Source organism: Paramormyrops kingsleyae, chromosome 10, assembly GCF_048594095.1.
Source record: "Paramormyrops kingsleyae isolate MSU_618 chromosome 10, PKINGS_0.4, whole genome shotgun sequence".
NCBI classification, from domain to species: Eukaryota; Metazoa; Chordata; class Actinopteri; order Osteoglossiformes; family Mormyridae; genus Paramormyrops; species Paramormyrops kingsleyae.
The window spans coordinates 1,985,207-2,008,583 of record NC_132806.1 but is presented as its reverse complement, the minus strand read 5'-3'; the positions used below and the strand labels follow the sequence as shown (position 1 = coordinate 2,008,583).

The 23,377-nt window shown below is 39.3% G+C and overlaps 1 pseudogene; it reads right to left on the bottom strand.

Moving 5' to 3' along the window:
- Nucleotides 1-17,385: 17,385 nt before the first annotated feature.
- Nucleotides 17,386-19,694, bottom strand: LOC140593216 (potassium channel subfamily K member 1 pseudogene; annotated as a pseudogene).
- Nucleotides 19,695-23,377: the final 3,683 nt, after the last annotated feature.

The following is a 23,377-nucleotide window of genomic DNA, read 5'->3' as shown; positions in this document are numbered from 1 at the left end:
CAAATTGTATGCACAAAACATTTAAATCCAGAACAGGCTACAGTTTTGTTTATGTGTGCCCTGTTAAGTAATGCAGTGCTAAGGGGAACACAGTATGTCACACCAAAGGATATCATTCAATAACAAATGCAGTGGGTGTTCACACAATGATTAGAAAACATATTATTGTTTGCTTAGTGCATAAGTTTCACTCCATATAAAATTGCAGCACATATAAAAACAAAACATGTTATTGGAAAAACAAAAGGGCATTTTTTATACAGAGTTGCATATACATGAAATATTCTTTTGAGGTCAAGACCACTTTCTAGTGATGAACAAAATTAACCATTATTAGTTTGAATTCCTGTTTAATTACTGGCCATCTTTAAAACTAGCAACAAGCAAGGGTACACATCTAAATACCAGTGAGGGCGATTCTATTTTTAAGTGGGTCAGTAAGTCATCTCAATTCAGCAGCCAAACAGAGAGAAGTCAGATCTTCCCAAGATACCCAAGTTAACTACAGCCAGCATCACTGCTAGATGTCACCTAAACATACACGCAAATAAAAGGATCACGGGAAACTCCATCATGTCTTTATAGACTTTGCTTATTGCACTGGGGTACAGTCATGCTGGGACAGAAAAGGCTCTTCCCCAAACTGTTCCCACGAAGTTGGAAGCATAGGATTGTCTGAAATGTCTTGGTATGCTGAAGCATTAAGAATTCCCTTCACTGAAACTAAGGGGCCCAGCTCAACTCCTGAAAAATAACCCCATAACATTATCCCTCCTCCACCAAACTTTACAGCTGACACAATGCAGTCAGACAGGTAACGACCTCCTGGCATCTACCAACCCAGGCATGTCCATCAGATTGCCAGACAGAGAAGCGTGATTTGTCACTCCACAGAATACATTTCCCCTGCTCCAGAGTCCAGTGGCAGCGTGCTTTATACCACTGCATTCAACACTTGGCATTGCGCTTGGTTATATGAGGCTTGCATGCAGCTGCTCGGCCATGAAAGCCCATTTCATGAAGCTCCCAGTTTCTTTGCTGGGGTTAATGCCAGAGGAAGTTTGGAACTGCAGTTATTGAGTCAACAGAGCATTGGCGACTTTTATACACTATGCGCCTCAGCACTCAGAGACCCCGCTCTGTTACTTTACGTGATCTGCCAATTTGTGGCTGAGTTTCTGTTGTTCCTAAATGCTTCCACTTTGCAATAATGCCACTTACAGTTGACCGTGGAATATCTAGCAGGGATGAAATTTCATGAACTTCATTTATTGCAACGGTGGCATTGTATGACCCAACCATGCTTAAAGTCACTGAGCTCTTCAGAATGACCCATTGTTTCACAAATGCATGTAACCCTAACTGCGTGGCCAGGTGCTTGATTTTACACACCTGTGGCAATAGGTCAGAATGAAATATCAGAATTCAATGATTAAGTGGTGTGTTCCAAAACTTTTGTGTATATTGTGTATGTGAAAATAAATACCTGCTCCCTAGAAAGTCACCAGAAACATCACAAAGATTTGTAGAGTAAGAACCTGTACGTAAGAAGCAATAAACTACTAAAGGATATTTTGGACAGGAACACGTTTCCTTGTTTTCTTTTCGATTTAATCATAACGCTCTTCTTAAACACCTGGAAAGTTCATGACACTGTTCATACTCTGCGATACATGTTCATAAAGGATGCAGAGTCTGAAATCAAATGGGATAGGATCTAGCTACATGCCCAGTTCCTGAGTGAATTCTCCCTTGGCAGGAAGACATGCCATATGTGAATAACACAGGGGGATATTTCATGGTGAAAGTCAGTATTTTTTACCACTATAATTGTATATTGTATTACAAACATAATTATCCCTGGATGAGAGAGGGACCTACCTGTCTAGTCCCAGTTACACTGGTTTGGAATCTCAGGTTAGCTGACATCATCCTTAGGGCAGAACTTCTATCTAGACTGCTATAATGTAACTTCATTTTGCAGTAAACCTCGTACACTTTAGGTACAAACATGAAAAATGTTATGAAAAATATTATAATTTCTACTTTTAAAATCTGTGACACAATATCAGTAGACTGATGAAGAAATGTAATCCTAGCATGTGACCATCAGCACTTCAGAGATCATTAACATATGAAATGAAATCAGTTATAAAATGTACATTTGCATTAATAACCATATAAACAAAATAAACATTTGCTTCTGAACATTTGCAGAATGGCTGAGACATAATCTGAGGTAGCACAAAATGTTCTTGTCACCTTCACCCGTGGTTCTCTAATGGCTGTTGCATAACATTCCCTGAACAATGTTTGTCCTTGTAACACTGAAATAATGAGAACATTCAGGGTTCAAACATGTGAGAGTGAGCAATGAAATGCTTTTAAACAATAAATGTAACAATGTGGATAAAAATGAGTAGTCTTGTAAAATTTATAATAGAACCATGAACGGTGTTCTGATAGACCCACAATGCCAATCACCAGTCTACCTACTAATGTCCAGATTAAATCAGATTAAACTGACAATCAGAACACAAAAATTATGTCTAGTCTCAATTTTGAGATCCAGAGGGACACTGTGGAGCTTTCCCATCTAACATAACCCCTAAACACAGCAGTGGGCTATTCCTTGCGTTCCTGACCCTGATAAATTTAGAGCTGAATTTCTGTGCACCTGCCTGCTGCCTGTCAACATGAAAAACAGATGGCATCAAGTAATGAAAGTAAGGGAAAGGCCTCACACAGTAGCTGAAAACACAGCTCAAGGAGGGCTGATACAAAAATACTGACAACAACCCTGTACAACCCTTTACACTTTAATGTGTTTCAATGGATTCTTAAATTTACAACTACTGATTCAAAACTACTGGAAGCCTCAGTATATAACTGAATATCTTTTACAGTTTATCATTCCCTCAGCAGTGTCAATATTAAGGCAAAACTAAGTCCTAAAACTATACCTTGTATTGCAGCAAGATGATTTTTTTGGAAGATATATGGCGGCATGACGTAAGCCATATCATGTGACCAGGCCCCACAGGACACTCACCTAAGCACTGACTCTTCAGGACCTGCAGCTGCATGTAGAAGCATCCGCCCTTTTCTGTACACAACAAGAAAGACGTGTTTCTGTTTATGGTTGATCTCTAACACTGCCCCAATATTCCACGTCAAACATGTCCAATTTAATCGTTGTTTCAAAGCGATTTCACTTTAGATTATTAATCAATCCAACTCATAGTGTATATGACGGTAGCATTGAGACCAAGGGAATCACTGGATTTACGCGGTTCGGTTGACGGTTTTTCATCATAACGCGTCTTCATACCAGAATATAGGTTTACAGATTTCCTCTGCATAATGTTTTTGCCTAAAGAGTCCTACTAAAAATGCTGCAAGTGGCTTTTTTAAAGGTTTCACCAAGCTTAAGCCGGGCTGGAAATTAAGGCCGCCCTCTTGCCGGAGGCGAGTAATTTAGACTAAGTGCGAGTACAAAAACTAAACACTAACCTGCTGGCTAGTAAAATAAAATGCATATCGGACTTAATTTTACTGAACTTGTGATTGGAAGACGCCCAGTTTGTTGGTCAGGCGTACATAAGGTGTGAAGTGTGGGAACAAGTTTTTCAAGCATACGCCTTTATACTATATTCTCACATTTCCTTGTTCTTTCCTACTCAGTATTTGTCATGTATTTCATATTGTCATTCGTTATTTATCTAACATTTCATTGTCCTAGTGATATTTGAGGAATTGTTCGAGTTGTACTGTGGTGCCCTGGAAACGCATTACATTTCTTCCCATTTATGATGTGAATATGATGCGAAAATGCAAATATATTTTTTATTTAGTTTTCATCAATTTATGCCGATTTATCAGGGACCAATTTTAGTAAAGGAAAACAAGCAAAGGCTGTAATCATTTTGGTGCTGAACAGCCTTTAATACCCCCAGACTTTAAACACAAGTTAAATAGCCTATTTTATATAGGTTGTTATATTCGGTCTCCACAACTTTCTAGTGACGACAGTGTTGACTGCATGGATGTGACCAATTTAACATGCTGTCTTTATACTGAAGAAGTATGCAGTTATTTTCCAAAGCAGGTGTATAAGAATAGTTATATGAGTTCATGTATAACTAGCATGCACCGTACTGCATTTAAACAGACATGCACTGACTTTATAACTTTTTAACTATATAAAAGTAATGATGTATACAGCAATATCATAGTTTGGCAGCTGCAGGTTACAGATCGACATTATTACTGTATAATTTATATAATGGCTAGTAACGGCAAAAAAAAGTTTTCTGCCCTCTAGTGGATCAAAGCAACTTTCAAGATGCAGTTCCAGTTTATGACTAAAAATTAGTAGGAGAGGCAAGTTTCCATCAACTTCCATCAACTGCAACGTGACACAGTCAGTATGTTTAGATGCACAGCTAAGTCAACCTACAGTATGGTTATAGCTTCACTATGTCTTTTAATCAGACTACTGTCCTTGTCCCAGTATTCATGCACGGGAGGGGAATCGATTTATTGACTGAAGTATGTACAACTCTGCTATAATAGGTGGTGTTATGGCTCCTTTCAGCTTGTTAGTATTGGGCTTTATCTGGTTGACCTATGACAACTGACCTATTAGGCAGAGTGGTGGCTCTGAGGCTAGGGTTCTGTGCTAGTAATCAGAAGGTTGCTGGTTCAAATTCTGTGAATGCCAGGAATGATCCTACTCTGTTGGGCACTTGAGCAAGGCCCTTAACCTGTAATTGCTTTGTCCTGGGTATGACTTTAATTTACATTTACAGCATTTGGCAGACGCCCTTAGCCAGAGCGACTTACATAAGTGCTTTAAGACTCTACAATGAATTAATTAATTAATGTACATCCAGCCCTGCAAGGACGTCCTCCAACTTACACGGAAATTTGGGGGTTGGTGGCAGGATTGGTACTCCAGCCACTGGGGGGAAAAAAACCTCACCCTGGTCCATTTGGACTAGTGTGGTGCTGAGGTATCACCTGCCACATGGCTGCACTCAGGTTCTCATCCCTGAGGTGGTTTGTTGTACAGTGGGTGCAGCAACGTGCTGTCAGCGCATGCTCCTTACCACTCTCTGCTGTCACAGATGGAAAAATAAATAAAATTAAGGAAGAAAATGATTGTTTCAGAGAGCTCATGCAAAAGCAGTGGAGGTAAACTTTAAACTGGTTTTTAAACATATACTAGACAATCTTGAAAAGGGATAATCATTAAAATTGCTAAATTTGCTAGCCAGACTAAAACTCCTTGTGCTATAATATCCGTACCAAATTGAAGGTAAAAAAAAAAGCCTGATCTTAACTAGCTGACAAGTGGTGTAAGAATTGGATGTGCATAACGTGCAATATTTGTATTAATATTGTATGTCATCCAGTCATCGAACAGTCATTTTTCGAATTCAGTCCAAAATATCCCGACTTGCGTTATCATATAATTTGATGCAGGTACAAGTTTCTACGCCATTAGAAAACCAACACATTGAAGTACCGTCCTTTTAGTACATTCTTTAAGTACCAAAAGTACGGTACCTGGTGCGGTGGAAGAGCACCCTTCAGTTTTCCTACGTGCTGTATGTCCGCTGCTATGCTCCATGCTTCTAGCAGTGTGAAGCTGACAAGAAAAAGGGAGACTTCCGGTTGCTATTTCTGCTGATTTCTTACGTGATTCATGTACATGTATTTAAATGTTAATTATATGCACAAATAATAGAAATTTCCGTAATATATCAATGTAAAACTGTGTTGCCACTAGGTGGCAATTATTGCACCCGTACCATTCGTGCTCACAACGTAAAAGATCTGTAAAAGATAACGCTTACTCCTAATACGCACAGTGGGCACACACACACACACACACCGAAATGCTATATATTGTAATAGGAATTTATTGGCCCCAGCCGACAGAGCCCACACCCCAAACCCACCCACCCCAGGACAGCGGCACAGGCAAAACCCAGTTTTAATTAAAATTTTCAGTTCTAGATCTGTCTCAAGTGCTTTATCCTTTTTCTTTTTGCTGAATATGAAATTATTCTACCTCGTATTACAGCCTTTGCCGTCTCCCAGAATGTTGTCCAATCATTTTTAATAACTTCTAGAAATTCTGAGTCCATTAGTAATGATGTATTCAGTCTCCACCATTTAAAAGGTGGTGCACTAGCTTTTACAGTGACTGTCATAGTGACAGGTGCGTGGTTACTTATTGTGATAGGGCGAATTTGTGTGTCACATTCATAACTGAATTGCTGGTAAGAAAAAAGTCTATCCGGGAGTAGGAATGGTGGACTGGCGAGAAAAATGTGTATTCTCTGAGCGTGGCATGAAAAGTACGCCAGACATCGCATAGGCCAAAATCATTCATATATTGCTTTAATGTTTTGGATGACTGGCAAGTACGGCAACTAGCTGCTGTGCTACATCTGTCAGATTCTGTATTACGTACTAAGTTGAAGTCCCCTCCCGATATAAGTTCTGTGTCTGAGTGCATTGATATTGCAGCAAAAAAGGTGGTGGAAGAAGGAGGAGTCATCACTATTTGGACCATATATATGGCAATACATACAGTCATGTGAGAAAATTAGGACACCCCATGAAATAATCAGCTCTTTATTAAGAAGTGTTCACATATCAATGTCCAATCATGTTTTTATGTATTTCTGGAAAAGAAAGTGACTTAATTGCAATTAAACAACAAAAATTCACATTTTTTTTACACATCAAAAAAAAGATATGAACAAAAATGCGTATTTTTCAGTGTAGCCTTTTACCAGTCTCTGATATCGATCAGAAGAAAGTTTTCCCCACTCCTCAACGCAGAATTCTTTCAGCTGTGAGATGTTTGAGGGGTTTCCTGCATGTACAGCCTGTTTCAAGTCATCCCACAGCATCTCAATGGGATTAAGATCAGGGCTCTGGCTTGGCCATTCCAGGACTCTCCACTTCTTAGTTTTTAGCCAGTCCTTGGTGGATTTACTGGTATGCTTTGGGTCATTGTCATGTTGCAGTGTCCAGTTCTGCTTCAGCTTTAATTTTTTTACAGATGGTTTCACATGTTCTTCAAGCACCCTCTGATACACAGTAGAATTCATGATGGATTCTATGATGGTGAGCTGGCCAGATCCTGCTGCAGCAAAGCATCCCAAAACCAAGATACTGCCACCCCCATGCTTCATAGTTGGTATGAGGTTCTTTTCTTGGAAGGCTGTATTTGTCTTCTGTTCTGGTGTCCAAATAATTTAATTTTAGACTCAACAGTCCAAAGAACATTATTCCAGAAGTCATGGTCTTTGTCTACATTCACTCTGGCAAACTTCAGTCTGGCCTTAATGTTTCTCTTAGAGAGCAAAGGTTTCCTCCTTGCACACCTCCCATGAAAGTCAAACTTGTGTAGTCTCTTTCTGATAGTAGAGTCATGCACATTCACATCGACAGTAGCCAGAGCCTGCTGCAGTTCCCGTGATGACATTTTAGGATTTTTGATGACTTTGAGTATCTTTCGCTCTGCTCTGAGGGTGAATTTACTTGGACGGCCAGACCTGGGCATGGTGGCAGTTGTTTTGAATGTCCTCCACTTGTAAACAATTTTCCAGATGGTGGAATGGCTGATGTCAAATTCTTTTGAGATCTTTTTAAATCCCTTACCAGACTCTTAAGCAGCCACAATCTTCTTTCTGAGGGCATCAGACAACTCTTTAGATCTCACCATAGCGCTCACTTCAATACTTCAACAGTCAGGAGCACACCAAACTAAATCTGAGGTTTAAATAGGACAAGGCTCCTTTAAAATGCTGGGTAACGATGTACTGATCATGTGCACCTGACGTGATACACCTGTGTGTGATTTTAACCATTTTAAGTGGGATAATTATTTTTTAATTGTTTAGTTATATTATTTGGATCCCACAGTATCATTAAAATTGATATTAAATATCCATATGTCCAAATATATTTTAAAATATACAGGCTTTCATAGGGTGTCCTAATTTTCTCACATGACTGTATCTCTTTGTTATATGTTGAAATTTTTATAATTATGAATCTTCCTTCTGGGACTATGATGGTGTCTTTACAGTTGAAACATATTCTTTTCTTAATTAAAATTGCTACACCTCTTTGTTTTGAATTATAACTAGTTAAATATACATGCGGAAATTCTGGTGAATTTACAGTTTTTTACAATCACTTTTGCACTAATAACAGAACCTTCATGTATTTTTTCAAAACTTTAGACATATAAATCACAACCAATGATCAAAATGCACATTTTTCAAAACACTTAACTCTTTTTTTCAAATGCTTGGATACAATACATATAAGCCAAAGATCATTTGTTCATTGAACTAAAATCACTGGTTCAAAATGACACAACTTAACATCAAAGTATTACTATTTCAAAATGCAAATCACACATCACATCTGAGTTTGGTGTGTATTAATTTCATTATAAAGATCCAACTATCAATTGATACAACTGCTTAAAATGATAAGTAACTGTTGCATTACTCTTGAAGCATAGCTTTTATGAAAATTTAGTAATAATAGTCTATGTTTAGATTATGACAGTTTCAGGAAGGATGATTTGATACCAATTAGCACAGAATATGACCCCAGGTGGACTACATTATCTATGAATGTCATATTTCATTCTTTACCAGATATAGTGTCTATGGTCCCATGTACCACTTTTACAGAACACATTTTCATATTCAACATTACTGTATACATAATTGCTTTTGTGGCTTTAATGAGTTAATGGCCACTCATTACTGCTGATTGATTTCACATATTTGTATGTATATATAAGTAAGATGAGTGGTATCCCACTGTAGTAGCCTACTCAACATAGTGAGGACATGGAGCCAGAAGTGGAAGGTGAAAGGCTAGGAATACATAGTGGTCCAAGGAATAGAAGGGGACAAGCACCCCTTTTGAGAGGTGGCTGTGGGCCTCGTCATAGAGGAGGGCTTAGGCCTCACCATAGAGTTGGCCGTGGGCCTCGTTTGAGAGGTGTGGGTGAACGTGGTAGAGGACAAGACCATAGACCTAGACACCGGCAGCAGCAGCAAAGGGTGTCGAATGAAATCAGGGCTATGGTTATAGACTATGTCATAAATCATGGCATGACGATGACAGCAGCAGCTACAATGTTTCAACCAAACCTCAGAAGATCTTCTGTGGCCTCCATTATCAGAACTTTCCGCAATGAAACTGAATAAGTCTTCAGAATCTACTCAAATTTAAGATACTTCAAACTGTTGCAGTGAATTAGTGTATACAGCATGGCAGTGTGTACCAAAGAGTGTGATGTGATTTTTTTTTTTTTTAAATTTGTTCTTACTATGACTTTCTCCCTGCAGAATAGAGATTAGGCCAAATAGGGGAGGTAGAAGCAAAATTCTGACTGACCAACAAGAGCAGGCTGTTGTCAATATGGTTCGGGTCAGAAATGATATTCACCTTAGAGAGATCCAGCAGCACATCTTGGACAATGATGACTTATTCAGCAATGTGAATGCCATAAGTTTGCCCACTATTGCACGGGTGCTGAAAAGACATCAGGTGTCTTTAAAACAACTATATCATGTGCCTTTTGAAAGAAATACAGATCGAGTGAAGCAACTGAGGTCTGAGTATGTTCAGGTATGATCAATTTGCCTGTTTTAGGGGGTGAAAAAATCTCCAAACATTCTATGTCATTGTAATCAGGGTAGCGTTTATCTGGGTAGCAAGTGTACTTTGGCTTAGAACAAAAAACACAATTTAACATTAGCATATATGCAAATTAAGAGTAACAATAAAAACTAGTAATAATTTCTTCTGTTTTCTAAAAAGTTACTGCTATCTAGTTGGATGGCTAGATGAACACCGCTTCAGTTCCCAAGCCTCTCCTCAGGGGCACCTAATTTCACCAACAGCTCAATTAGATAATTAATAAATTGGTTTAAAAGTCAGTCACAGATTGACTAGCTGTATGAGGTGTGCTAGTGGCCAAGTTAAAAAATACATGGCTGCACTGGATGGTCGCTGCAAATACTGGGGTGATTTTATTTGAGGTTCTGAAATGGCTACGCTGACACACTTTGACAGGAATAATATCAGTTTTACACCAACACGAGGATAATTTAAACATTTTCTTTGCCTGCCTAAGACTCTTGCACATAGTACTGTATACATGTACAGTATGATATGAGGGGGTGTGTGCTTGTTTGAGTGGGCGTCTGTGTATGCGAGTGTGTGTGTGAGTGTGTGACTGCCTACGTGTATGTGTGGGTGTATAGTATGTGGTAGGCTACTTCCAGATAAAACTTTTTTGAGCATCAATACTGACATGATATAATTACCGTAACAACCAAAATGACAATGATGGTAATAACAACAACAACAACAAGTGCGACTGTGGTGAAACGTTAAACAAGGGGGTTGAGATGCAGTAAGGGATAGAAAATGTCCCCGGCATTAATAACCCTTATACAAAGCTGTCTAGTGTACAGCGTGCGCTAGAAACCTGTATTAAATGCCAAACTTTTAAAGTTAGTTTGTTTAATGCTTGTTACTTTAGTTGGAAGTGACTTCAGTAGAGCCAAGCGGTGGTGTTCTGGTCGCGAAACAGTTGACCATTAACATAAAGTCTGTCTACCGTGATGATAGCCTGGGATCCCTCCGCAATTAATTTTTTCCTGAGCGGGAACAGGATTTTGCGACGATCCAGGAATTCTTTGGGAAATTGGTTGTTGATGCTGAAATCCGTCCCAACTTTTCACCAGTTCCTTTTGCTAAAAATGTTCGAACTTGGCCACAATAGGTCTTGGATGCTGAGCTTCTTTCCTCATCCCTCCTATGCGGTGGATGAAACGTGATGTTGTTGATGGTGTCCAGAGGAAGTTTAAGTTGTTGTTGTGTGAAGTTTCTGATGGTGACTTCTGCGTTTTCCTCTGCATGCTCCGGAATTCCAGCGAACACTAGATTGTCCCGCATACTTTGTGCTTGAATATCGAGGAGCGACTCTTTCATGTGTTTATTTTCCATTGAGAGTTTCGCCATACCTTCCGTGAGGGATTTTATGGAGTCTCTGAGAATCGTATTTTCAGATGCGAGCGATTATACCTGCTGTTAACTGTACTCTAGAGATTCCTGTAGCGCTTGATGGAGGATTGAGCGTAGGATCACTTGGTTCTTCTTCATCATGAATCGCTCGTAACACTCGTCCACGTAATCCTGTAGATCTTCTAAGGTTTCTTCTTCCAGGATGTAATGAGTGAACGTATCTATCCGATAAAGTACTAAAAGGTGGTTGCCCTCACCTTTTCTTCTCCAGACAATCTTTTTTCCAGATCCCCCCAAACAATCGGAAAGGGGATTTATCAGAGAAAATGACTTTACCCCAGTCCTCAGCAGTCCAATCCCTGTAGTTTTTGCAGAATATCAGTCTGTCCCTGATGTTTTTCTTGGAGAGAAGTGGCTTCTTTGCTGCTCTTTGGTTGGTATGGTCACTGGCTAACTGGGTACTGGCTGGCCTAATTGGTGGGGGTCCTGAGGGTAGTTCATTGATTGAACGTGGTGCTGGAGTTTTGGGGGTTGGTGTGGCCTTCCCTGCACTGCATGGAGTGATTGCGGGGTGAATTAAGAAGCACTAGTTCTATGCTGTGATTTGCTGTGATTTTTTTGTGTGTGTAACTTGCACCTGGATATGTGAGCTCATAGTGTGTGTGCTGTGGTGTTTCCTTTCCCCTCTCTCTCCAGGTAATCACTCTCCCTGGCTGGTTTACTGGTCAAGGTGAAACCATAGCATTGGACTGCCAGTACCTGGGTTTTGACCTAAACCCCTCCTTCCTGTTCAGTGTTCTGGTTTTAGTCATGCTGTGACATGCTGGTAATTGTTTATAAGCTGGGTTGTTTTAAAGGATTGTGTCAATAAATTGTTTTAGTACTGGGATATGAGTCTCTGCGTGTTTATGCAACGTAGCTGCGTGTGGAAATTCTGCGGATAACATCATATATCCTAAGAGGCAGGGCCTTCGGTGGCATACTCTGGAGCCGTGAGGTTGCACTAAGTATTAATTTTTTTTTGGTGCATGGCGTAAAGAAACTGAATAACTGTGTTTGGATGTATAAAACATTTTTGTAAACCCTCCTTGCATTAGCTGAGCAATGCATCATTACAAAGTTGAAAACGTGTTTCTGAACTCACAAATGTCATACATGTTTCTCATAGCCAAGCTACGACAATGAGCTAACATACACAGCCGTACATAAGGTAGACTGGTTAAAAACACTTTAATCTCAATTTGCACGTGTCTGCACAATGAGTTTTGAATAGAGGACTTTTCCTTTTAGTGGAGTATTTTCATAGTCTGGTATAATTTCTTTAACGTAAAGGAGCTGAGAACTTCTTGTACCAGTGGTTATTTGCCTTTGAAAAGAGGAGTTAGTGAAGATATAAAGTTTTCCTATGATTCAGGTTGTCTAGTGCAGGTAAAATACACATTTAAAGTGTCTTTAAATTTAAACTGTAAGCAAAGATTCTACATTTGACCAGCTGCATAACTTAATTTGAATTGAAGTTCATGTGCTGTGATGCAAACGTGTATAATGCATTTTATATCTTTTGTAGATGCATCATTCAATAATTTGTGAAAAGCCTGCAGTAACACACTACACAAAATGCTGCAGTCTGTACCACTGCCCCCTTTGCCCCAAATACAATCCAAGCCCAGTAGTAGTATTTTGCTGTTCCAGCAACCCAAGAACAGAAATAGCAATGAAATTAATGGTGGCTAAAAATAAGAATACAGAATAATACAACAGAAAATGTAAAATAGAATAAATAAGTTGGAATACAACAAAAGTGCAATACAGTTAAATTAAATGATAATGATGTGGCCTCAAAGTACACTTTATGTTGTCCACAATGAAATAATGTACAACCTATAACATTTTATGGGATGTTGGATGATGAATATAAGTTAAGAAAATAAGTATACCGACTAACGTTATTCCTGCTCTCTATGTATGCTGATTGCCGTCATTTTTAAAATATTTGACCTAAACCTCTTTTAAAGATCCTCGATTTACAGTAGTAACAGAGCCTCGAGTCATATCAGCCACCATTATCTGTTTTCCATAATGACTTAAGTCATAAGATCCCGCAGTACACTATTCTTAACACATCAATCATAAATTATACGTATTTTGGAAAAGACGAGAAGAGAGACTCATTCATATCATTAGGCTAAACATTGGCTTTTTGTTCTATTTGGACAAAATAAATAAATATCGAATGTAAGATACTGTCACTAGCAAAATAGTTGCTTCACGGGCATAAATATCCACGTTTGCTATTGACGAAAAGGTAAAAACAATAAATACTTCTTAAAAATATATAAATGACAAAATAAACACAAAACAAAAACAACAAAATAAGTAAATTCTAACTACACTACTCACAATAAGTTAGGGATATTGTGAGAGTGGATGTCATACATACGGTGTTTGTGTCACTTCAGACATTTTTGGGATAGGGAGGCAATTGTATTGGGGTGATAGACACACCTCATTTTGTGTTTTCCATGTAATGGTCTCATTGTGTACAGGTGTGCCTTAAATTGGGGCCAATGCCAAAAGAAAACCCTTTTCAATGTAGCATCAATTTCAACATTCTGTGGGTATAAAAAGCTGTCAGTAAGTCATTCCAAGTTCATCATTCAAACAGCCATGAACACACGACGTCACTGAATGGACGAGCAGCGCCACCTGGCCATGGTCACGCCTTCGGGTCGGTGGCAGGCAGTCAGATGTTGCTCGTGAACTTGCTGTGTTTTAAAGTGTCATCAGCAGACTTGCATCAAGACACAGAACTACTGGCAGAGTTCATGACTTACCCAGGAGTGGAGCCCCACGAGTGACAGACCGCAACGATGACCAGTACCTAAGGACCTATGCACTCAGACATCGTCATGCAACTGCCACACAGCTGCAGGCCCGTTTACAAGATGCGAGGGGTACTAGGGTTTCCAGACAAACCATTCACAACCGACTCCACCGCTTTGGCTTGAATGCCAGACGACCGATGCAGGTGACTCCACTGACACCAAGACACCGCCGTGAACATGAAAAGCACTCATGTAAATAACAATCTCCCTAACTTATTGTGAGTAGTGTATATACAACCAGGTACATAAAACGATATATACTATAGAAGAGGAATGAAGAGATTGCCGTTATATTGTTTAGTACTGAATGCGGAAGTGACTCCACAGTGGAGGTCTGCAGCCAGGTGCTCTTGGGATTAAATACATTTTCATGGTAAAGAAGGACTTTGCAATTAATTGCAATTCAACTGATCACTCTTCATAACATTCTGGACATTATGCAAATTACCATCATAAAAACTGAGGCAGCAGACTTAGTGAAAATTAATATTTGCGTCATTCTCAAAACTTTTGGCTACAACTGTACATTGGATCAGATCACATTCTCCTCAGCCCTCAAAAAAGTGTATTGTGTATGGAAATAAGATTTTAAAAACTGATGTTCAAATATTTTCTTAATAATATTCTAAACTGTAGAATAACAATAGAAAATTGATTTACATTTTTAAAATAACTGATCAAAACGTTTTTTTTTCTGGTTGCAGAACACTACACCACAAACACTAAATGTAAGTGTCTCATATACATTAAATGTACATGCATAACACACAAAAAAAAACTCTGCCAGCTTCATACCTACTTAAATACATTTCAGTAACTAAGCTAAAATAGAAACAAGTGTCAGATATATCAAATAAGCGTCATCAAAAAGTTTGCTTAGTTTGCAACATAGTCATCCCAACACGAATTTAGGCCTGATTTTATATTGGCAAAATGCATATGCATAAGACTAACCAAAACAATCGCTTCAAATCTACTCAGATACATTTTAGGACCTCTCCTGGAATAGAAACAAGTGCCAGACAAATCAGAGAAGCATCATCAAAAAGGCATATAGAGGGGATATATATAGATATACAGTGAGGTCAATAAGTATTTGATCACCCTGTGATTTTGCAAGTTCTCTTACTTAGAAATCATGGAGGGGTCTACAATTTCCAGCATAGGTGCATTTCCACTGTGAGAGACAGAATCTAAAAAGAAAAATCCAGAAATCACATTGTATGATTTTTTAACAATTTATTTGTGAATTACTGTGTCAAATAAGTATTTGATCACTTGAGTCAAAAAAAAAATTATATTTGGCACAGAAGCCTTTGTTAACAATTACAGAGGTCAAACGGTTCCTGTAGTTCTTCACCAGGTTTGCACACACTGCAGGAGGGATTTTGGCCCACTACTCCATACAGATCTTCTCTAGATCTGTCAGGTTTCGGGGCTGTCGCTGAGCAACATGGAGTTTCAGTTCCCTCCAAAGATTTTCTATTGGATTTAGGTCTGGAGACTGGCTAGGCCACTCCAGAACCTTGATATGCTTCTTACGGAGCCACTCCTTGGTTTTCCTGGCTGTGTGCTTTGGGTCATTGTCATGTTGGAAGTAGGATAGAAAACCTACTGGATAGTAGCTCTATAGGACTGGAGTTGGAAACCCCTGGACTAGGGTATACTACCTTTAGAGAAAGAAAAAAATCTGGTGAAACTTATTTTGTTTTCTGTAATTATATAATATATTATATGTCCCCGCATTCATTTTCCACCCTGTGAGCCTCTACTTTCTTGTCTCCCTAAAAAGATTACAAATCCATACAGCCATTTCCACGAAGTGACATCATTTGTTTTTGGGGGGAAATTCAACTGGAAGACTAAGGTAAGCTTTAACTATCACTCTCTCCTGTATTTTTCTCAATTTTATATTACACACCGGTTTGAGGCACCCTTAAAGTTCCACCCTGTTAGTATATATTATGAGAAATATTTATTGGAAAAAATATTTTTTAAAACATGCTAAAAATAGCTATTTAAATGCTGATAAACTGTAGAGTGTGTGCTAGCTAAATGTTGCTCACTCAAAGAGCTAGAGTCAACACAACATGATATACAGATGTTATTTAAAAGTTAGTGGTCACATTTATTTAGTCAACATAATTTTAAGTAAAATACTGTAATCAAACAATGTGCACACGTCACATGAATCAAATGCAAACTACAAATACTATATACCAATACAAACTGCACATCAAATTGTGCATTAATAAGAATAAGGACAACTGCTTAAAAGATTCTGACATCTTGATGTCTGCAGTGGCATGTGATTACAACACACTGCCAATGATATCAAGCCTGTTGTTCAGTAGGGCAAGAAGAATAGAACACAGACATTATGGACAAATAACAGATTGATAAACTAGTACAGTTAGATGAAATACTTAAAAATGTATATATATATATATAGAGAGAGAGAGAGAGAGAGAGAGAAAGAAAGAGAGAGAATGAGAGCATCACTGTTAATATGCATATTTTCAGAGAGGACGGAGAGAGAGAAAACAGTTCACATTTTAAAATAGTGGTTGATTGTACTTCAGGAAAACTAAACATTGCAACATCTAGCCTGTGATGCTGGATCTAATGTTTGAATAGCGCTACACTTATTTTGCGCGTATAACGCGCATTTTGATTGGATGAGCGCCAATGTCTGAATCACAACAAAATGCATCTATGTCATTGATTGGTTGCATTTGAAGGGCGCGAAAGGTGAAATAATAATAATGTTGCATTATCGAATGTTACATTGTGTGTCATGGATACTTTTCACTCCAAATCTCCTGACCACTATGTCGATCTGAGACAGCAAGACCAAGACAGCGAGAACCAACACAAGACCAAGGGATCCAAGACCAAGACCAAGACCAAAGACCGTTGAGACTGTGACAAGACCAAGACCATGTAAAAGTGGTCTTGAGACCGGTTTCGAGACCAAGACCGGTCTTGAGACATCCAACTCTACCCATAATTATAATATTTTCAACCCCTGAGCTTGGCAAACATGCATTCCTCATAGCTAAGTATGGTATAGTCCTGACAAAATGTTTAAACCATAAAATACAATCATTCCAATTTTCAGAAAACAGACAGCCAAATATTTGGTCCAAAACAGGAATCACCCTTTTAAACTTTTGCTATGTATAACATAGTTTTGTCAGCAGGGGTGTAGCTAGAAATTCTGGGTCCCCTGATAAAATGTCACCTTGCCCTCAATTTTCCGGGTAATTTCTTATATTCAAAATCCCCTGTCAACTGCAGGGTCCTCAAAATGTGCCAGCATGTCCATGCCTCTTCCAAGCCCCATTTGCTGCTCTTTTACATGTTTTAAATACCTATTACCTCTGAGTCCAGAAGAGTCAAAGCACACACATGATTAATGGACTGTGGAAGAGATGAACTGGGTACGTAAGGCTGGGGGCTCCTCTGTGATGGAGGGGGAGATTGTGGAGATATGCATCGTGTATTGGGGCACCTCCACTATGTCCATGCTGTCTTCCTGATTTCCTGGAGACAGAGAGCTTTCACTGAGAACCAGCTCATCCATGTTGACCCCCATCAGTGGCCCCTCCCGAGGACCATTGACAAGGCGGACTAGGCTGCGTATCTGTGGGAGGTCCCAGATGGTCTCCATCACCACCAGGAGCACCACCAGGCCAACCAGCAAGTAACCTACAAAGAAAAGTTTTATATACTATGATTCCATGTTTCCATACAAATTTACCCCAGCACTAAACATCTTCTATCATTAGCACACATCATGCCCAGAAAAAGTGGATGGCTTGCTTTACACATTGTGGCATATTTGGTTTCTGCCTTTGGATTAGTAAATCTATATGTTGATATCATATTTAGATTAAACTTGCAGTATATTAGTACCATGAATAACCACTGATTTATACATAAAAATGATTTAAAAACTTGTATCTGCTTTTAGCCCTGGCCACTGGAAGGTGTTTCTCAGTAAATTTGCAGTAAAGGTAATGTGCATGTAACAATGAGGCACGGCATCCCCACAGGAGGTGGCGAATTCCAGGCCCTGTCGCACAGCCAGGCTGCGGGTCCTTCCCGGCAGGTAGTCCCCCAGACCGATGGTACTGAGGGAGATGAAGCAGAAGTACAGGGACTCCAGGAAGCTCCAATCACGCTCCAGCAAGCAGAGCCCAGCGGCAGGCAACAAGAAGAAGAGCAGTGCAGTGCAGGTGAGTAACAGACCGACATGGAGCAGGGAAGCCTGGTGATAGGACATCCCCCAGCGCTCCTGCAAGTGGCGCACTGGAGCGTGGGTGACAGAAGGCAGAAGGCGTTGGGTGGAGGATGACATCAGCAGCATGGTAAGTGGCATGCCCGCCAGGCAGTACAGCACACAGAAGACCTTGCCTTCATCGGAGAGGGGGACAGTGTTGCCATAACCTGCATTCAAACAGAATGTGTAATATTGGTCACGCAGTAACCTCAAAAGTTTTAGTTAGGTATGTGAGCTTTCAAGGGGATCGACATACAGCAATTTACAAAGGTGAACTGAGAAAAATGAAAACTAACCAGAGGCTCTCAGTAAAATCGTAATTTAGACCCTCCACTGATTCATTTAGGTCACTACCCTCCACTAAAACTTTGTGAATAATTGGTTGTTTCTGAACGAATCAATGAAGAAAATGGATAATTTTGGTCACCATGCTGATTTCTTCTTCTTGCTGACTGAGTACATCATGCCGTTCATGTCAAAGACGCCCTCTTTTTCGTTTGCAATCCAGGAGGGGCCAAGAACAGCATTTTTCAATTATTATTACTTGTAAAATTTAGTGTGATATGCCCACAAAATACTAAATAGAGCTCATAAATCCCTCACTTTTTCATACTCTTCAACTAATTATGCTGTGCTCACATTTTGGTTATTAGTGTATTTGCCTGAAGATGTGCCTGCAATGCTAGAAGATGTACCAGAGAAGGAAATGCAGCCAGTGAGTATATACACACACACACGTCATTTTAGAGCTGTGATGTCTTCATTCTAAAATGAAAAATATCAAATAGTACAAATAAACTTTTGACTGGTACTGTACGTACTTACCTATCAACTATTTTTTAAATGAAATTGCCTTTTATTATAATTCAGAAACAATGTATTTACAACTAGCATTCACGCATTAAACTATAAACGGAGGGACTATCCTCCAGGTTGGAGACCACTTTCAATGGAGACCACTGTTCTATATAGTTAAACTAAATAAAAACGAAAGTTTAGTGCGCATGAAAGTTACAAATAAAATAGGGCTTTAAGCTATAAGTCAAAATATGGTACAAAAATAATAAAAGTGACGGCCGGAATATCAAGTGATGGCACCAACCTGTGGTCGTTAAATAAGTAGTGACGAAGAACAGGGATGAAGTAAAATCATTGTTTAACTCGTCAGTGTCGGCATCCAGGACAGCTATCCGTCGCTTGCCGGCAAACAGCGCCTTCTTCAGCAGCTGGTCCAGGCGCTTTTCCTGGAGGCATCGGTTTTGTTCCAGAAAGAGCAGTCGGAGCCGCCGGACCTCGTCTAACAGAGCGCTCTCCTGTGGCTTTTCGAGGACCACGAAGACCAAGCCGCCGAAGATAATGTATAGCACATAGCTGACCACCATAATGGAAAACGCTCTAACCCGACAAAAGCGCGGACACACATAATACCTATTAACCATGATATTTATACTCGAAAATACCAGCGACAAGGTGCAATGTGAGCGAGCTGATCACCTGTGCTTGGCGTCTTGTAAACAAATATGCCGTCTCATATTTCCTAGGCAATTGTATTTAATAATTTAATGGGAAAGCATTAAACCGTAAGTATAATATGTATAACTTTATTTTTAAAAGCTTAAGGTACTAAACACTATATTTTACTATGCGGATAACCGTACTGGGTATAAGGGCAGGCTAAAAGCCCAAAATGAACTTGTATGGAATGTTTGTAGCCGGTGTATAATAATCATGATCGGTGGAAGATTGATTATACATATTCATTAAGCAACTCTATAAATTACAAATTTACCATACATTGTTTCTCCATTCAGGTTTGTCTGTCATCCGTGGATATGAAATGGAATATATTTTTTTATGAATATTTTAATTAGTTACAGTTTTGAGGTTAGCGAGTATGAACGTGTTTCAGTGATAAAATATTGAACATGGATTTTAAGAACATAAGAACATAAGAACTATACAAACGAGAGGAGGCCATTCGGCCCATCGAGCTCGCTTGGGGAGAACTTAACTAATAGCTCAGAGTTGTTAAAATCTTATCTAGCCCTGATTTAAAGGAACCCAAGGATTCAGCTTGCACTACGTTATCAGGAAGACTATTCCATACTCTGACTACACGCTGTGTAAAGAAGTGCTTCCTTAAATCCAGTTTGAAATGTTCTCCCGCTAATTTCCACCTATGGCCACGAGTTCTTGTATTTGAACTAATGCTGAAGTAACTATTCGGTTGAACAGCATCCAAACCTGTTAGAATCTTATAGACCTGGATCATGTCCCCCCTCAGTCTCCTTTGCTTGAGGCTGAACAGATTTAGCTCAAATAACCTTTCCTCGTATGACATTCCTCTAAGACCAGGAATCATTCTTGTGGCCCTACGCTGCACCTTTTCTAAGGCCGCTATGTCCTTTTTAAGATATGGTGACCAAACCTGTACACAATATTCTAGGTGAGGTCTCACCAAGGAATTGTATAATCTTAGCATTACCTCCCTTGACTTAAACTCCACACACCTGGAGATGTACCCCAACATCCTATTGGCCTTTTTTATTGCTTCCCCACACTGGCGAGAATGAGACATGGAAGCATCAACATACACACCAAGGTCTTTCTCATAATCAGCTACCTTTATTTCAGTAGGTCCCATAAAATACCTGTACTTTATATTTCTGCTCCCTACATGGAGTACCTTACATTTGTCTATGTTAAATTTCATCTGCCAGGTGTCAGCCCAGTCACTAATTAAATTAAGATCCCGCTGTAGCTGCTGAGCCGCTAGTTCAGTATCTGCTACACCACCCACCTTGGTGTCATCTGCAAATTTCACCAGTTTACTGTATATATTGGTGTCTATATCATTTATGTAAATTAGGAACAAAAGTGGTCCTAAAATTGAACCCTGCGGTACCCCACTATGAACGCAGGCCCACTGTGACATCGAGCCTCTTATAACTACTCGCTGCTTCCTATCCGTTAACCAGTTATCAATCCAAGTCGCTACAGTTCCTAAAATACCTGTCGCTTTGAGTTTAAGTGAGAGCCTCTTGTGGGGAACAACATCAAAAGCCTTTTGGAAATCTAAATAGATGACATCATAGGCCTTCTTATCATCAACTTCCTGAGTAGCTTCCTCAAAAAACTCCAACAGATTTGTTAAACAGGATCTACCTCTCCTAAATCCATGCTGGCTATCCCTCAAAATGTTATTTGAGTCCAGGTAATCTACCATTTTCTCTTTGATTATAGCCTCCATAACTTTACCAGTTATACAAGTTAGACTGATTGGCCTATAGTTTGACAAATTACTTCTATCCCCTTTTTTGAAAATGGGCGTTATGTTGGCATGCTTCCAATCAGAAGGTACCACACCTTCAGATAAGGATTTTTGAAACAGTAATGTTAAGGGTCGGCAAATAATATCCCTCATCTCTTTTAACACTATAGGTAAGATGCCATCAGGGCCCTGTGATTTATTTATTTTGAGCTTAGCTAGGCTTTGCAAAACATCAGCTTCAGTTATATATATATTAGTTATAGACGATGTTGAATTAGTAATAAGAACTGGTAAGTTACTAGTGTCCTCGACAGTGAATACCCGTGCAAAACTATCATTGAACTCATTTACTATGTCAATGTCGTTTTCAATTATAAGACCCTTACTATCCTGCAGATTAGTAATTTCAGCTTTTAGAGCTCTTTTAGAGTTAAAATACTGGAAGAAACTTTTAACGTCATCCTTAGCCTCCAATGCGATCTTCCTTTCGACATTCCTTTTAGCTCGTCTAATGTCATTTTTTAATTCAGCCTGTAGATTTAGATACTCTTGCTTTATTATGTCATCATCAGTTATTTTCCATCTCTGGAACAAAGCCCTTTTCCTCCTTACTTTATACTTTATGTCCCTATTAAACCACCTAGGTTGCAATTTCCTAGATTTATTTTTGCTAGAAACAGGTATGAAGTCCTCTTGTACTTGCAATAACGTGCTTTTAAAAAATTCCCATGCCTCTTCAACAGTTTTGTTATTTAACTCCATCCAGTTCACGGTTTCTAGTTTTAATCTCATACAATTGAAGTTAGCCTTCCTAACATTATATATTTTTGATTTGGACTTTGCTCTTCGGGCACTAAACTTAACCTCAAATTTAACCATGTTATGATCGCTACTGTCAAGTGGTTCTAAAACATCTAATTTACCAATCCTGTCCTGGTTATTAGACAAAACAAGATCAAGAATGGCATCTCCCCTGGTAGGGGTGTTAACAAACTGAGTAAAAAAACAATCCTGTACTAATTCCACCATCTCAAGTTCATTTTCAGAAGAGCCAGCAACAATGTCCCACTGTATCCCCGGTAGATTAAAATCACCCATAACTACCACATCATTTTTATTGCTCATAATCCTAATATCACTGTATAACAATCTGCTTTCCTCAGCAGCTACATTGGGTGCTCTGTAACAAACACCGACAATTAGGCTATTTGAGTTTGTAGCATCTAATTTTACCCATATAGCTTCCGTACTTTTACTTATATCAGTAAGCTCCCTTGCCTGCAAGATTTCCTTTACATATACTGCAACACCACCTCCCTTCTTACCTATACGGTCTTTACGGAACAATGTGTAACCATCCATATTATATTCTTGTCCATCCTTATCACTCAACCACGTTTCAGTTATTGCTATAATATCATAAGAGTCCGATGAGATAAGAGCCTCTAAATCATGAATTTTATTCCTAATACTCCTGGCGTTTAAATACAGACAACAAAGGGTAGGCTTATTACAGTGCCTACTTATAATATGATTTTTTTGGGCTTTCCGTTTCCCCCCAGTTACATACTTAACTAACCTCCCTGCCCCCCCAGTCCCTAGTTTAAACATTCCTCAACTACTCTACAAATACGCCTTCCCAGTACACTGGTTCCCCTCCGGTTCAGATGCAACCCATCCGGCTTGAACAGGTCCCACCTGTTCCAGAAGGTCCTCCAGTGCCCCATAAACCTAAACCCCTCTTTCCTACACCATCCTTTTAGCCACGCATTTAATCTCCTTATCTCAGCTAACTTAGCCTCACTTGCGCGTGGCACGGGGAGTATTTCGGAAAATACCACCATGGACGTT